The sequence below is a fragment of the Acomys minous genome (assembly GCF_964271855.1).
Source record: "Acomys minous genome assembly, chromosome: 17".
Classification (NCBI taxonomy): Eukaryota; Metazoa; Chordata; class Mammalia; order Rodentia; family Muridae; genus Acomys; species Acomys minous.
The window spans coordinates 56,139,825-56,155,659 of NC_140500.1; the positions used below are offsets into that span (position 1 = coordinate 56,139,825).

General features: G+C 49.1%; 1 long non-coding RNA gene across 1 annotated transcript; it reads left to right on the top strand.

The window, feature by feature from the left end:
- Positions 1–273: 273 nt before the first annotated feature.
- LOC311588714 lies at positions 274–2,636 on the top strand. The gene is made up of 2 exons (XR_014776326.1): positions 274–554; positions 2,114–2,636. It is a non-coding gene; the product is annotated as an uncharacterized lncRNA (long non-coding RNA).
- Positions 2,637–15,835: the final 13,199 nt, after the last annotated feature.

Here is a 15,835-nt window from a genome sequence, read left to right on the forward strand (position 1 = left end):
GGTGTTTTGGTTGGATATATATGTCTGTGCAACCCATGAGAGCAGTGCCTGTGGAGGCCAGAAGAGGGTGTTACACCCCCTGGAACAGGACGTACAGGCTGTTGTGAGCTGCTATGTGGGTGCTGGGAATCAAACCTGGGTCCTCTAGAACAGCAACCAGCACTTAATTGCTTCCGGAGTACTTGGCTGAGTGTGTAGAGAAGGCCATCCCTCTTGGTTGTGTTCCGACAGCCGCGCAAACTCCTACTCAGAGAGAGGGAGGAAGTGGGAGGGTGCGCGCGAGGGGGCGGGGCTTCCGTGGAACGAGCCGCCATGTCTGAACTCACACTGATACAGGTCACCTGTGCACGCCAAGAGAATGGTAGAGATCACAGAAATCATACGGAGATGATTTGGATTTTGCCTGTATCCTGCCCCCACCCTCACTGGGTTGGGTTTCCATTTAAAGGAAGCTTTTTAATACACAGTCGGACATAGAATTCAAGCAACCGGAAGGAGATGACTCAAGGGCGCAGGTGTACACCGTGGGAGAAGGAGCTGATGCCGTCAGAAAGGTTTGTCTAGAGGACCCATGGAGTGCGGGAGGAATCTGAAGAGGAGATGCTAGCGAGGGAAGCAGGCGAGGAGAGGATGGTGTGCCAGGCTAAAAGTGTGGCAGCCCTGGCACATCGAACACAAGTAGGCGATGACCTCTGCATAGCTATGAAGTCACAGGTTAGAAAAAAATGAGTCTCAGACTCCATTCCCAAATCCCAGTGACATGAATAAATATGCACACTCCTTAAAAAAAAAAAAAAGACTGAAAAGGACTGGAGAACTGGCTTGGCAGTTGAGAGCACTGACTGTTTTCCCAAAGGACATAGGTTCAATTCCCAGAGCCCACCTGGTGGCTCACGCCTGTCTGGGACTCCATATATGGGGTGATCCAATGCCGTCTTCTGGCTCCCACAGGCACCAGGCATATACATATTGGGCAGACACGCCAGTGGGCAGAACACTCATATACATAAAATAAAATGAATACAATTATGTTTAAAACCTAGAAACGAGAAATTAAGATTTTGTGATTGATTACAGTACACATATCCTCAGTTAATTCTTACTTTCACTTTCTTATTTTTAACTTTATCATTCCTTAAAAATGAAAATATTGTTCTTGTAAAATTTTCAATTTTTTCCCCTAAATTACTTCTAAAGACAATTTCCTGGCTAAATCATTTGGCCTTCCCTATTCTTGATATTGGACACGTGTGCCTCTAAGCATCTCATAACTCTCGTGAGGGCGCCCTATAAAACTAATTTAAATGTAGTGATTTCAATTGCACTTTAAGTATCTGAAGCTGCCTGACATTTTCTAAGATCCTTTGAGGAACCGCGTTGCAAAGAAGCGGACCTTTATCAGAATGGGGAGGGCAGAGGGAGGTGCTGAGCAGACGACAGAAGTGAGGAAAGGGGTCTTCCTATTGGTGCTGGGTGTCACTGGGGTTAGGGTGGGTTGGAGGTGGCGTGTTCAGAGAGGAGCTTGATGTGGGAAGTGGCGCCTGAGGGAAGGAGTCGCTGGAGGACTCCGCCTGCAAAGCAGACTGTTTGGCCAGGAAAACTGAAAGAACTCAACAGCTGTTCAGGAGTTCGTGCATAGCTTGGATGCCCACGCGAGTGCTGAAGAGCAGAGCTGAGGGAACCATTCCTCTTCTCGGTTCTCTAGTACACTGGCAGGCTCCCTTGTGCGTTGGAAGACCCTGCGCGTGATCCACACTCACTCACCTTTGGGAAACACATCGCCTCCCCCCCCCCCCCCCCATTTCATCACCTGGCGCGCTGGGATCCCTGAGAAGTGAAGGCTGTTTGCTGTGGGCCTAATTCCTGGAACCTCGCGGCGGGGTGGGGTGGGGTGGGGTGGGGGGGGTGGGCGGAGAGTCAAGTAGTTGAACGTCCAGCAGAGGGAGCTAAGGAGCAAGCGTCCTCCTTAGGCCAAACAATCTCAGCAGCTGTGGATACGAAACAACAGAGAACTTTTCTCTGCCTGTTTATAATCTGGAGCAGATTTAAGTCGTCTCGGAAGTCTCGTCACTTGGTCAGTGTTCCCATGGCACTCCCGTCCTGCCTTTTTCAGGTCCTTTTCCCTGAGGGTCAGGAAGACAAATGCAATATGGCCTAGCAGATATGGACGTGTGCCCCACCTCATGAGCCTCGCTGGAGACGAAGAAAACAGAATTCAATTGAACTTTGGGATATGAGACTAAATGGCCAATGCATTTCTCGTCGTGCTCTCCCCCTGGTAAGCCAAACAATGGCTTTCTTTAAGGTAACAGCATTATGCTTTCTGAGAGATGCTTCACTGGAAGTCTTGTGACAAGGCCAGCCATCAGAGCTGTAAAGGAGGCAGCTGCTTACCCAGAATGCACTCTGTGAGCTTGCTTTTATGTTCGGGTGCAAACAGTCCAACCAGTAATTGAGTAATGAAAAAGGAGAATCGGCCACGGAAAAGATGGAAATATAACAATGTAACCAAGCATTATGGCGGTAAAGAGAAAGGGAAGTACTCTTAAAAAAAAAAAGGCAGGGGTTTGAATTATAAAGACATTGGTGAACAGAGTACATTAAAATCCTGAGCAAATGGAATAAAAATGGTAGTTGTGTACTAATGGAGGGTCCGCAGACTCATTCCTGGATATATATATTTTTCATTCCTGGATATTAAGAGGATCATAACCAGAGCCTAACGGACCTTAAATAGAATCTGAATCGGTCTCCGTTCCTCCCTCTGATTGTAAGAAAAGAACGGCTCTGGTGCAAATATGCCTCAAAGCAACTATAGTTTTTACTTACTTATTGAGAACTCACCCGATAGGTCACCCTTAACTTTTCTGGCTAGTTCTACGGGTGAGTGTCAGCCCAGGAGCTCTCAGAGTTGTTTCCTCTGAGTACACAATGAACTGTTGGCCATCAGAGACTTGTAGCCGGGGTGGCTTTGGACACAGTGGATGCCCCTGTGTCCTTGCAGGCCTCCAGTCAAGTGTCTCCACAGCAGGTAGATGACCGGGCCTGTCAGGTCAAACTCCTCGGGTCAACCTGTGACCTCACTGGGTTGCAGCATGTTCTCCTCAATTACAGACTTGTTAGATAAGTGGGGGCCAGCTGGCAAATTACTGCCTCGAGGTGCAGGTGGAAGTGTCTTCAAGTCTCTAGTAACCGGCATTTGGTGGATAAAAACGCAGACCATGGCTGTGTGCCCCCACAGCACAGGGCCAGCCGAGTCAGGGTCCCCTCCGCCTCCTTGGTCTTCTGTTTCCTCTTGAGCTCACCTCATGTCACACTTGACACTTGGCTTCTTACTTTCCACCAGGACAGAACGACCTGCACAGGCTCTCAAAGACACCCACGTCTCTCTCCATCCCTTTCCCGCTCTTGGTGTCACGGGGTGTCCAGTGCTGCTCCCCGCTGGCAGGCTCTTCAGCTCCTTCCCAAGGCCTGGCACTGGCCTATCACGGTGACTGGGGTCCCTTGGGGAGGGGGTAGAGGTGAACTTTCCCCTAGACTTTCTCAAAATATTTTTCTACCGTGGCTACATGCCTCCCTAAGATAAATTTTGGTGCAAGTCTTATGTCATATTTTCTCGATTTCAATCTGATGGAGTTTAACTATTATTGGTGTCTTTGTAAGAATACTTGCTCTGGCCTATAAAAGCTCCACTCTTATCTTTGGTCTTGATATAAAGAAAAAAAAAAAAACCCAAACAAACAAAGAAAAGAAGAAAGTAGAGAAAATTCCTTAATAGGGAAACATGTACTACAAAAGCATTTCTAACCAAACACATTAAAACAAAACCCAAAAAACAAAACAAAACAGACAGACAAACAAACCGACAAAAAACCCTCATCTGCTCTGTTGGACATAAAATGGTAGCACAGGGTCTTTCTGCTTTCCTCCCTTTCCCACGGAGAGCCATTTGCGAGAACTTCAGCATCCAGCTGTTGTGATGGTTAAACAGTTTCCCTGACCGAGAGCGATGACTAAGCTCTGGGCATGAGAGCCGGAAGTGTGCACACAGAGCACAACCTAAGGCTCGTGGCAGGAAATCCGTACTTTGAAATCTGGGGAAGAGGGCAGGGCCCTTTTTGGGGCTGGTCCCCTCCTCAGAGAGTTCTCAAACCTGCACCCTCAGTGCAGTCTAAACTCTCTGGGGGCTTGCCAACCCACAGGCCTGCTCCAGACTTAGCAGCACTGCATGACAGCCTCAACCCAAGCTTTTGGTTTGGAGTCTCAGGATTAAGCCAAGGGCCTCAGGCGTGCTAGATGGGAGTAGAGCGACAGTCCCGTAACCCTGATGGCTTCTCCTGTTTGGGAAGTGCTGCTGGAAGGCAGTTCCCAGCATCCTGCCAACAGCTCAGTTCTCCTGCCCACAGTTGGGCTCTAGGTGGGCATGTGACCTTAGTCCGTCTCTGAGGCGCTGTGGAAGGATTGCTGTGGGGGGCTTCTGGGCTCTTGTTCCTGCTTTTGGAAGGGCTGGGCTGGGGGAATGGAGCAAAGACTGTTCTGCCCCAGTCTAGCTGGTTTCCTGTCTGGGTGAGGAAAGACGTCTTGCCATCCTGCATCATGGGGAGAGAGCAAGCATACTGAACTAGTTGAGCTAAAACGGCACCTGGGAGCTCCTAAAATTGGTGATGCCATAGCCACACCCACTGGGGTTGTTTCCTCTTGGATCCAGCTAAACCTCTATGATAAAGTTCTGTTGCCTCTGGGTATAAGAATAACTGGTTGTCAGGACCCGCTCTCTAGTTTGTGGGTGGAGTATAAACTTACTAATCTTACTGTTTCTACACCCGAGGGCTCCCACAGAAAAGGACTGTGCTCCCTAAAGCCACACCATGTATCTCTAGACAGACTCTTAGCAGCCTCTGGGCTGGTAGTGGCAGATCTAGGTGTGTAGCATGGCTGTTGAGGTGGGGCAGACATCCTTGCCCCAGTCTAGATCGGCTTCACAGTAAATATATTTACATACTCATATGAATGAGTCGGGAGAGGCGGCTAGGAGAAAGAACACCCTTAGGCGCATCCATTCAGACCTCCCGTTCCTGAGGTCAGAGCCACTCCTGACTTGTGTCCACGTTACAGCCTTACCTGAGCCATGCTCTGAGCCGTTCGCGTGCTACTGGGATTTATCCCGCAGTGCAGTTCCATCCCCACACCACAGACTCATTCTTTAAAGTCCTTGTTTTTCTTTGTTCCCATTTGGGTGGGACTTGGGGAAGTTAGATAAAGGAGTACGGTTTGCCAGCCAAGTTGGCCGAGTTTGCTCTTTGCTTGTGTTGAGATACGGCATTTACCATCCCTGGTAACTTGTTTCAGAGGAAGGAAAGATGACATCATGAAGGAAAAAACAGAGCCTCCAGTGAGCATGCACGTGTGGTGTACTGATGCTACAATAATTATTCTTAACTTTTACACACCATAAAGGCACTTCAAGGTAGGCCAGAGCACTGCAGCGCGTCGTCTGAATAGGGGTGGCACCTGGACTCCCCTGTCTGTATGGAGTGGGGCATTCAGGGACAACTCTTTACTTTCACAATTCTATCTTAAATGTGAAGTTTTGGTTGTCTGGCATAGGTTGAAGAGGAACATGTATGCAAGACACGTGAGTGGAGCATGGAACATACCCTCACCACGGGACGGTATCTTTAAGTGGCACTTGCACTGATGAAATTGCCACGGCCTCTAGGGCCGTGTCAGATAAGCACATACATGCTACTTTAGAGAGTCTTGCGCCCAAACTTCAAGCCGGTAAGACTTTGCTCCAGCCTGCTTTCTTCTTTTCTCTTTGATCATAGCTAAACAGCACACACATGTCCCGCCCCCTCCCGATCTATGGCAGTCTGTGTGCCCAGCAGCGTTTCTTTGTGTATCCCTCAGTGTTTCTCTTACAGTTCCCATGCTGTGTGTAACCAAGGCCACCTATGTCAAGGACAGGGACTTATGATCCGGCCCAGGGCCGAGACTCGGAGGCGTTTGTTACTTCTACAACTGAGCTGTTCCATCGCTTTCTTTTCGGGCCTCAGTCTCTTGCCCTGCAGAGGGCCAGAGATGATTCACAGCCTGACAGATTTTGCATGAGCACAGCTCACATCACTGCCCTAGGCCAACGACAGCAATCACTCAGCCTTTCACGGCTTAACTTGCAAAGCGGAAATGCTTTTTAAGCGGCTTACCGTTTTCCACATACAGACTGCATCCAGCAGGCATCGGTAGGAAAGTTTGGGTTTCTTTAAAGTGCGAGTGAAAATTGAGACGCCTTTTTAAGGACTTGTATGTGTGGAGGTTTTCTTTTCTTACCTGCGTGTGGACTAACCTACTTTTATAGTGATCTGCGTTTCTTCTCCCTGTCTAAAGTCATTTCGTTAGACTTCGTTGGAAGAGCCCCGCTTTCTTCTTTGTACTCTTGTTCACTGACTTGAGTGACTAATTCAATCATAGAGTTAGAATGGCGAGCAGTTTATTTTACCCAGGGAGCAAGGCATTAGCTGGACATCAGATACAACCAAGTTCAGTCAGGCAATCAGGCAATCCATCTATGCGGCTGGCTCGTTTGCTGGGAATGGAAGAGCTGGGGACTCGTGAGGAAGAATCAATAGATGGAATCTCTTCAGTGCAGTTGGGGGTTAGTAACATGTGATCTGGGCACCAGTGGCACCATGTCACTTGGGGCATAATGAGTCAAGGCCTGCACTCAGCCTTCTTGAAACAGAATCTTTTTTTTTTTTTTTAATTTTTAAAAAAATAACCAGAAGCCCGGTGGTTCAAATGCACAGAGAAGCACGGGTGTAGGTCTGGGTAGCTCTTGCTTTCCTGATGCTGTGATAAAATGCCATGACCAAACGCAACTTAAGGAGGAAGGCTTAGCGCCCACAATAGCAGGCAGGCATGGCAGCAGGAAGGAATGGGAGACTACTTACAGTTCGTCTCGACACAGGAAACAGTGAACAAACTAGAAATGGGCGGGGTGGAGCTATAAATTCTCAAAGCACCCCCAGTGACGGACTTCCTCCAGCAAAACATGAAGTCCTAAGAATTCCACAGCCACAGGAAACAGCACCAAGAACTGGGGCCCAGTGAACGGCTGCGGGGACCGTTTGTCATTCATGGATTGCCTTAGACCCTCAGTTCTCCTCACTCTCTGCATCTCACTCTCTGCGTCTTCCTCCTTAACAGACCCACACAAGCTTTTGAGTTCGGCACAAAGTAAATATATCACAACCATAGCATAGTCTTAATCTGGAAAGAATTGGAAAGGGTTTCGTTGGAGGCTGCCAGTGGGACCCTCGAAGCAAGTCAGTTTTATAATATTGTATGAGCTTCTTTCTGCTGCTGAAACAAAGCCCACAGACGGAGCGTCTTGAGCCACAGCTTTTTCTCTGGTAGGTCTGCAAGTTGGATGTTCGAAACTGGTCTTGTGGGCTAACGTGAGCTGTCGCTGGGGCTGATCGCTTCTGGAGGACACATGAGGAGAATGACTTCCTTGTCGTTTTCAGCTTCTTGAGTCTGCCACGCTCCTTGCCTTGGGTCTCCTTTCTGGCATCCCTGGGAACTCTGTTCCATCTCACACCTCCTACTTCCATAGTCAGATATACTGTTCCCCTTCATAAGGACCCTTTACTGTCACAACCAGGGCCCAGAGGACATTCCAGAGGCGTGCTGCTGTCACAGGAACCCTGGTTCACTCATTTCTACAACCCTCTCGCCATGCTGTGAAATCATTGTGCATGTGTTCATGTGCATATGTGTACATCTTTTCCTGGTTCCTGGGAAACTCCTAAAATCCTCTGTGAAGGCTGTGGAGGGACTATCTTGGTTAGGTTATGTGAGATGGAATTGACCTCCCCTTTGTGGACCTCACTGTTTCCTGGGCTGGGAACCTGGACTAAAACTAAGAGGACATCTCTCTCTCTCTCTGTGTGTGTGTGTGTGTGTGTGTGTGTGTGTGTGTGTGTGTGTGTGTTGTTCCTTCGGAGCTGTTCCTCTTGGATCTTGAGCTGGTGTCTTTCACTAGGTTGCAGCTCTCCAGGCTAGGCTGGCTGGCCACTGAGCCCTGGGGAGCTCCCTGCCTCTGCCTCCCAGCGCTGGACTGTGAGTGCACACGGTTTCTCCCAGCTTCTGCACATGGTTTTGAGGATTGCACTCAGGTGCGCACGCCTGGGTAGCAAGCCCTTTATCAAATGACCTATTCCTGCAGCGCCTTCAGATGCTTTTGTGGATAAACAGACCATTTCCCCCTCTTCCTCACGCATATCTTTCTAGACCCACTCATGAAACTTCTTTTAGCTGATACAACGTAGGGAATCACAGGGGAAACAGGGATGTTTCAAATGAAGAAAAACACGAGTTTGAATTTTAGGGCCACTTCAGACTTCATAAACAAAGCCTCTTTTGCAGAATGAGATTCCTTTATCAGAATGACCAAAGAGCACTTGCTTTTTCTACCAAGAACTAATAATCACAAATTAATTCCACTCAGAGTATATTGCACAGTGGATGTTTTAGGGATCATATTGACTATTTTTAGGGCTCCAACAATTTTTCCAACAAAATGCATATTTCTGACCTGACCTATAAATGAGTCGCTCCTCTGGCCCCTCCAAGCACCCACAGGCTGGGATGAGTGAGAGGGGAAAGGTGTTGAGTGTCTGTGAAGCCAATGCACTGTCCCAGGCAGCGTGTGAATTCCCGGCTCCCGATCTCCCATCCCCCCCCCCCCCACCAGCATGTCTGTCCTGTGTGCAGTTACTTAACTGGAACCTCTGTGTTTCATATCAGCTCTGGAATCAGCTGTTGTTGCTTCCTGTTCTGGCAGAGCTCGGCTGTGACTCTCGTGACCTCAGGACAGTGAGGTTCGTGCTGAGCCGTCCAGATTTGACTTTATAATGTAGTTTCCTGGGGTTGCAGACATGGCTGAGAGCACCTGCTGTTCTCGCAGAGGACTTGGGTGCAGCTCCCGGAACCCACATGGTGATATTCTCTTCTGGCCTCCAAAGACACCAGGCATGCATGTGATAATGTGATGTCTGTCTGTCTGTCTGTCTGTCTGTCTATCTATCTATCTATGTATCCAGAAAAAACACTCATCTACTTTTTTTGTTTTGTCTTGTTTTGTTTTTGGAGACAGAGTTTCTTTGTGTATCCTTGGCCGTCCTGGACTCACTTTGTAGACCAGGGCTGGCCTTGAACTCACAGTGATCCACCTGCCTCTGCCTACCTGAGTGCTGGGATTACAGGTGTGTGCCACTGCCCCTGGCCCACTCTTATACATTAACAAAATCTCAAACCAAAACCAAAACCCACAAACATAGCTCTCTGGAGACTGGGGATGCAGCTCAGTTGGCACAGTGCTCACTTAGCATCACAAGGCTCTGGGTTCAAGACTCAGACCCACCTAACTGAATCGGGTGTTGCACACCTGCAATCCCAGCACTTGGGAGGACGAGGCGGGAGGATCGGAATTTCAAGATCATCGTCAACTACGTAGGAAGTTCAAAGCCAACCTAGGCTATAGGGGACTCTTTGTCAAAACAGAGTTGCAGTGCTCCAAGCATCTCACTGGATTTCCTCACTGAGGGAGACAGGCTCCCCAGCTTGCGTTTCTGCTGCTCTCTGACATGGTTTGACTCTCTCCCCCCTGACATCCCACATCCTCTCACCCAGTATGACCAAGTAAATCAAGTTGGGTGTGTCATCGTCGGCACATGTGCTAGGCCACTGGGTGGGCAAGGAGGGGCACCTTTAACCACACCAGCGGTTTGTGGTCTAGAAGTAGCCACCACCTCAACGCCTCAGCACTTGACAGTGCTTTGTGAACAGAAAGCGCCCTTCCTCTTTCCCATATATGGCCTTCTGCAGCTGCCTCAGAGCGGCTTTGGTGGGAAAAAGGCAGGGCAGACTGTATTCCTCCAGTTAGCACAGAGATGGCACACTGTACCCTGCTAAAGAGGAAGTCACATACAACAGAGCTCAAAGGGATCTTATTGATTCATAATTTTACCAGTAAGTGTTATTTTCTTGTCTAATGAGCATTAAGAGCCTGCTAATATGCCACACACTGTACTTAATGAATTTTTAAGAGATTTATTATGTATATAGTGTTCTGCCTGCATGTACACCTGTAAGCCAGAAGAGGGCATCAGATCACATGACAGACGGTTGTGAGCCACCATGTGGTTGCTGGGACTTGAACCACCATCCATATGTACCTATTTTTGTTTTTTTTTAAGATCTGTTTTTAACTGACAAATTATTCACTTAGGAACGTGATTCACAGTGTTCTTCTAGAAGGCTGTCATATCAGTGGAAGAAATGCCAGTCTTGCCTTTCAGACTCCATGTACCGTTTTTCTTGGGCATGGATTAGCTAGATAAACTAGATTTTAACTGGCCATAAAACCGACCTGCCATTAGACGCAAGGTTGGGGGAGGTCAGTGGTGACACAGAGCATGGGCAGGGGACACTGCTGGAGGTTGGTCTGATGTATTTTGATACTAATTACTGCTTGCTGTCTCTGTGACCCACCTTGCCTAAGAGCCTGTTTGACCAATAAAAGGCCACCACACCTGGGCAGGGAAAATGGGATAGGCATGGCTAGGGTTCCAGGGCTTGGGGAGACAGAGAGAATCTTGGGAAGAGGAGAGACCAGAGGAGAGGGATGAAGAAGAGTTATGTGGAGGAGAAGCACACGGCCAGCGTGGATGGAGGATTTGGCCCAGATGAAGAACATTAGCAAGTATTTGGGATTATGAATAGGAGGTAACTTATAGAAATTATTAGAAACAGATGGCATGGGATTGCAGCAGGTGTCCCATACCTGCCCCACTTTGGGAAGTAGTTTAGGGGATTAATATCTGTCCTGCCCCAGGTTAACTAAGGCTAGTTTATAGTACAGCAAGTATCTGTGTCTTGATTGAGTGCTAGCGGGTTAGAAAATACTGCCATAATAATAATAATAATTACAGGCCTGATAATACACATTATTAGGCAATACTGGTAAATTAACCACAACAGGACATGGCTCTGTGACAGAGCAGAGGATGCTATTTCTATTTCCTGTGGCCACACAGTGTGCAGAGGGCAGAGCTCTTCATCGGCAACACAGTGGGTTTTATTCTTGTTTCCTGTTTTTTTCCATGTAGCCAGAACTTCCTACCCTAGAATCCCACCCTTCTCAAAGCTAATCTGCTAAAAATCCAAGTGGAAAAAGGCTTTTTGTCTGTGGTGTCACCCACCCAGTTCAGGAGACAAACGCTGGGCAGGCTGTAATTCAAGGTGACCAGATGCAGCTGTTAGTCCCCAGCACAGAGCATCGGCTCTGGAGCTGTGTCCTCCCACTGTTCCAGGGTCCCCATGACAGAGACACGTGTTTGGTCCTACTAAGTTCCACACCAGGCTGCACTTGCTCACTTTGGAGTGAGGTGTGGGCACAGAGCTTTCACCTTCCTCACATATACCTCAAAGAAAATGACAGCATAGCATGATGTCTCCAGGGACCCTTGGCCCCACCTACCAGGAGTGTGAGGGTTTGGCCAAGTTAGCTGTGGCGCTCCGTGCTGTGTCCAAATAGCTGTCAATCATGAATAATGCTCCTGCACGTAGGAGTGGTGACGCTTTTGTCACCGTTGTCTCATCCTATTGCTAGGGATGATTGTTAACTCTCATCGGGCCTCATTCATAAGCTGGACCTTATGGTAAGCATGCGCATAGAAAGTGTAAACACACTGTATGAAGTGGTTAGCACTGCTTGAAGTGGCAGGAACTCTGTAGCGTGTTGTATTATATCCAGAGGGCCACTATACACGTGAAGTGGAAACAGTCATTTTTGTTTACACTTCTTTAAACTGTCTGCAAACATCACTCATGGGATTCTGCAATCACAGATTCAAAAACCACAGTGAAAGGCCTGGCGTGTTTAAGAGTTTTGTCACCCTGTTGGGCGGGCGAGGGTAGCACAACGCCTTTAATCCTGTCACTTGGGAGGCAGAGGCAGGTGGATCTCTGTGCATCGGAGGCCAGCCTGGTCTACATAGTGAGTTCCAGGCTAGCCAGGGCTACATAGTGATACATTGTAACCTTCTCCTTCTTCTCCTAAAAAGGCCAGCTCCTCAGCACATGTCTGAGGTCTCGCTGTGAGCTCTGGCCACCTCCTATCTTTCACCATTCTCGATGCTTCCCTGATTGTGCACTGTGTGTGTGTGTGTGTGTGTGTGTGTGTGTGTGTGTGTGTGTGACGTTTTAATGGCTACCACTCTTTCTTTTCTGGATAGTGTCTTCCTCCCTGCCCTCCTTCATGCTTCCTGACCACCGGTCTCATTTTCAGGGTCGCTGCTCTGGCCTCCAAGCGGATCCAGCCACCCCTGTCCCCACCATATCCTCCAAGAGTCCCACGTCTATGCCATGCACCAAGTCCACGGCTCCTGACCCCCAAGCCTGAGTCAAGCTTCAGTCTTCTTACGCGCATCCCCTCTCCGTGGAGGCACCTGGGGTTAGGCTCATGGCGCCTCTGTATCTTGCGTAGGAAACCCCGTGCCTCTCATTCCCACCATAGACTCCCCTGCGCTTTCCCATCCTCTCTTGTGTGGCCCTCTCTCCCTCACTCTCCCTTGCTTGAGATGTTAGCCGCAGCCTCCTCACTCTGCCAAGCTAAAGACTCCTTGGTGATCCCCGTTTCCCTGGAAGGAGTCAAAACTCCACCAGTGCTCCCCTGAGAATGGCACCATCTGGTCCAGCGTGTCTTTTCTCTACCTCACTTTTTTCCTCCAGCCCAGAGCATTTGCTGTTCTAGATCCCATTTCATAACCCTCCTTAACCCTTTCCCCACACCTCTTGCCCTCTTCTTCTTCCTACTCCCCGCCCCCTTTTTCTCCCCCCCCCCCCCCCCCCCCGCCCATGGGTTCTGCAGGCTGCTCTTAAACTCCAGGGGCCATCTGCCTACCCTAGCCCCAGTGCTCAGATTACAGGCGTGAACCCCACCACAGCTGGTCCTTCACAGAAACCTTCTCATCTCCCCAACACATCTGTCAGGTCAGAGCATGGACGAGGCTGCTTCAGGACGCCTTCCCTCTTTCTGCCAGTCCCACTTTGGCCCCTCCCACATGAACTTTCACAGCCCACTGTACTTCCCCATCTACCCCTTCTTGTATTATATTTCGCTGTTCTCTTCTCCTATTAGTTGCATCTGGGAGGTGGGAGGTGGGAGGTGGGAGGAGAGAGATGAAAGAGAAGCGGGAACCAAGTTGCTTGCTCATGGACTTTTCTCCAGGAAAAACGTCTAAGTCCTTGATGAGTGGTTAAGATCAATAGCAAATAGATGAATGTTTGCTTTCGCTGTTGCTGATGTTAACTCAAACTTTACTATTAGACAGGACATCTGCGCCTCCATCTCCTACAGGGCAGCAAGGTGCAGCAGAAGCCACCCTGACTTTCTCCTTCTACTCAGGAGCGTCCGACCCCCAGCGCGGCTGGCCTCCTTGGGCCGCTGGGAACAGCCTTTCTGCGGCTGCCGCTCTCTCTGACTTTCTGAGTGCGCACGGCAACTTCCCCATGGGTCATATGTTTTTCCAAGACTCACAGGAACTCACCCCCAAAGAGGCCAGGAAGTTCCCCATGTGTCTCTAAAGGCCTCCTTCAGAGTGTTGTCAGACTCCCTAAGTTAAAGGTCCGGGACTGAAACATTGGATGGCAAGTTCCGGTGGAGGGATAGAAATTTGCTGCTCAGGAGGCTTGTGAGCTAAGGAACCTGGGTCAGGCAGGAAGTAGTGTAGAGCAGAGATTCCAGGGTCCCCAAGAGCCAGAGGCAAGGCTAAGGCACCCAGCACTCCTGTGGCACCGGGTGGCAGCCATGTAAGCTTGAGAGTCCCTTTCCCTCTGGGCTGGGTGTACTTCCTGTCTCAGTGCCCGCGTGCTTGCTCATGTGACTCGCGTTGGCCAATGGGAACGTCAGCCGGCCAGATGAGCATAGAGGCTTGAAACGCACTGACTGCAATACATTTACTGGTTCCTACCATCTTTTAATTCCCAGTGAGAAGGGCATGCCCTGGTCACCAAGTCCGGGCCTTGGATACTCACATTGCATTAGTCTGCAGTGCTTCTTGGAGATGTAATCAAAGATGTACATGGCTTGGAATTCAAAAGCGGTCTATGCTGGAAACACCCATGGGTGGGTAACAGAAGTCAGAGGGCAGCCAAGCCCGTCCAGGGGATGAGAAGGAGCCCGCTGGTGGAATCGTGACTTGCAGAGAACTGAGAAAGAGTTAGAGAGGAACCAGAGCAGAGCCCCAGGACAGAAGGCAGAGCACCAGGCCAGGCTAGACCCTGAAGCCCAGCTGGAGAGACTGCTCAGGGTTGTGCACAGAGGCAGTGGCGGACGGCTGCTGGGCCAGCCAGGCGAGGGTGGAGACCTGGTCTGCTGGCTTAGTGACAGAAGAGCAGTTGGTGCTTGTGAGAAGCCATTCTGTGGAGTTCTTGGGGCAAGAGCTTCAACAGGAGAAATTCAGTAAAGAAAAAGAGGAGAGATAACAGCAAGCTCAACAGTTCTTATTTAAAAAAAAAAAAAAATCTCAGAATCAGCCTATAGCCAAAGGAGGAAGTGTATCAAGAGCTTTTTTTTTTTTTAAGATGTGAAAAAAAAACCCCACAATAATGCTAATATTGTTGGGAAAGATCCAAGAAAAAGAAAGAGGTAATGATGTTGAACTGAGCTGCGGTGTGGGGTGTGTGTGTGTGTGTGTGTGTGTGCTCATACAACAGGGAGCAGGGAGCTGGGTCATCTGCAGGAGCTGAGGCAAAGCACAGAGTTACCCAGGGGAACTGAAGTGAACAGGGGCCAGGGGCAGATGTGTGGCGTGTATGTGGTGATTATGGGGAGCCCTTGGAGCCTGCTGTTTGCAGAAACCTCACAGCAGCCCTGTGGAGTTGCCCTGTTAATCGCTGCATTTACAGGGAAGTGAAACAGAAAGCACTCAAGGGATGTATCCAAAGTCACACAACAAAAAAGTGGTAAAGCTGGGATTTGAACCTAGGCAGTCCGGTTTGAGGGCCTAGAAGCTTAACCGCTGGCTTAAATGGACCCAATTAAAGTCGTAAAAGCCCAACACAAACTGAGCTAGATAAGAGTGAAGGTCGAATTAGTGTTTGTGGGGTAACCACTGTCTGCCAAAGCCTGCACCATAGGCCCCTGCAGCAACTCTTTGCACCAAGGATGTTAAGGATCTTGTTTCTCTGAAAATATGAAGGCCCAGGAAGAGCCCATTAAAAGGGAAGGAAAACTGAGTGGGTTTTTTTTTTTTAAAACACATGTTGGTCTGGCTGTAAATACCACACCGGGTACACAAAATGGCAGAAGCACTGACCTTTGAGCGGTTCTGCCTAGCCAGAATCAACTTATCTGCTGAACGCATCCAAACCCGGCCTGCGTCAGGCTGGGGGTCACTTGGACCCTCTTACCCAGTCAAGCCTGGGCTCTGTGGTCCTTACACGGCAGGAAATTTAAAGAAGGTAACTTAGGCAGAAAGTTCGCTGCCTGTCTGACCACTTTTGGACACCAAAAAAGCTTGAGGCGAGGAGGAGGAGGAAAGCACAGAAGCCAAGGCACCCGGAGAACGCTGTGGGATTCTCTTTCTATTTAATTAAAACCATAGCCTTATATCACAGACCCGCGCTAGCTTCACGAAAAATTTCTTAACAAACGCCTTCTGAAGAAAGTGTGATCATAACGCCACAACGCTGAACAGCCACCCACTTCCTCAAAATGCAAGGAAGCAGACAGTTAAAAAAAAAAAAGCAGAGGCTGTTGTTGATCACA